The sequence below is a fragment of the Chinchilla lanigera genome, unplaced genomic scaffold (genome assembly GCF_000276665.1).
Source record: "Chinchilla lanigera isolate Chin_1 unplaced genomic scaffold, ChiLan1.0 scaffold00051, whole genome shotgun sequence".
Taxonomy (NCBI): domain Eukaryota; kingdom Metazoa; phylum Chordata; class Mammalia; order Rodentia; family Chinchillidae; genus Chinchilla; species Chinchilla lanigera.
The window spans coordinates 7,929,536-7,930,504 of record NW_004955452.1 but is presented as its reverse complement, the minus strand read 5'-3'; the positions used below and the strand labels follow the sequence as shown (position 1 = coordinate 7,930,504).

At 63.7% G+C, this 969-nt stretch overlaps 1 protein-coding gene across 1 annotated transcript in view; it reads right to left on the bottom strand.

Moving 5' to 3' along the window:
• Epb41 (erythrocyte membrane protein band 4.1) overlaps nucleotides 1-410 on the bottom strand; it is a 193,071-nt gene extending 192,661 nt beyond the window's left edge. Inside the window, exon 1 of the mRNA XM_013519475.1 lies at nucleotides 278-410. The gene's annotated coding sequence lies outside the window, so the exon portion shown is untranslated. The remainder of the gene's footprint in view (nucleotides 1-277) is intronic.
• Between the last annotated feature and the right edge of the window lie 559 nt (nucleotides 411-969).

The following is a 969-nucleotide window of genomic DNA, read 5'->3' as shown; positions in this document are numbered from 1 at the left end:
CCGCGGGGCCGCGCGCCGAGACCCGACCCGGGACCGTGCCGGCGGCACGAGGCTGGTTCTGGACCCAGACCCCGTACCCCAAACTTTGAGACACCCAAGCCCATTTGGACCCCGAGTTCGGACGCTGGTACCCAGGACCTCCACAGCGAGCCTCCTCCCGGGACCTTGAACCCTGGTCTCCCCCTCCCAGGATGGCCCGGGCCCTTGAGGCTGGACTCATCTGTCCCTCCCAGGAACTGAGGGTCGCCCCCCGCACCCCCCGGCGGTCCAGGCTCACCTGGGCTGCACGGGGCGGAGACCTGGCCGGGCCGGGCCGGGCCGCGTTCTCGCTCTCCGCCGCTCTCGCCCTTTAAGAGGTTCCAGCCACTTTGCCCCGCCGGGGGCCTCCACCTGCACTGACAGGGCAACTCTGACGCAGGCCCCGCCCCCGCCCCAGGAGGCCCTCCGATTGGCTCGAGCATCTGCCAATCTTCGGGGCGGCGGGCAGGACTAAGCGGGGGAGAGCAAGCGCCGCAACCGGGAAGAGGCGGGGGCTGCAGGTGCGACTGGGCCGGGACAAGTAGCTCCGGGCAGCTCACTGTGGACCCGAGGGGTCAGAGAAGGGCCAGGGCCTGGATTGCCTACTGTGGGCTCCGACGTCATGTGACAAAAGTATGAAGCAATTTGCCATGTGGTGCAGCCACTAAGGGTACTCGGTTGGAACGGGGTTGGTCACAGGGGTCTAGGAAAGCGACCTTGACGAAACTCACCTGGATGACCTACCTGTTCCACTACTTCGTCCTGTGCAACCTTGAGCGAGTCACTTCTCTGAATCTGAGTTTTCTCGACTGTAAATTTTACAATGTTTTCTTGAGAATTAACGATATATGTCAAGTGCCAAGCATGAGTTTGGCACGCGGGGAGGCATTCAGTGAACGTGGGTTCTGGGTCCTCTGTGCCCACCTTGCCACACCTCTCGGTGACGTTTCC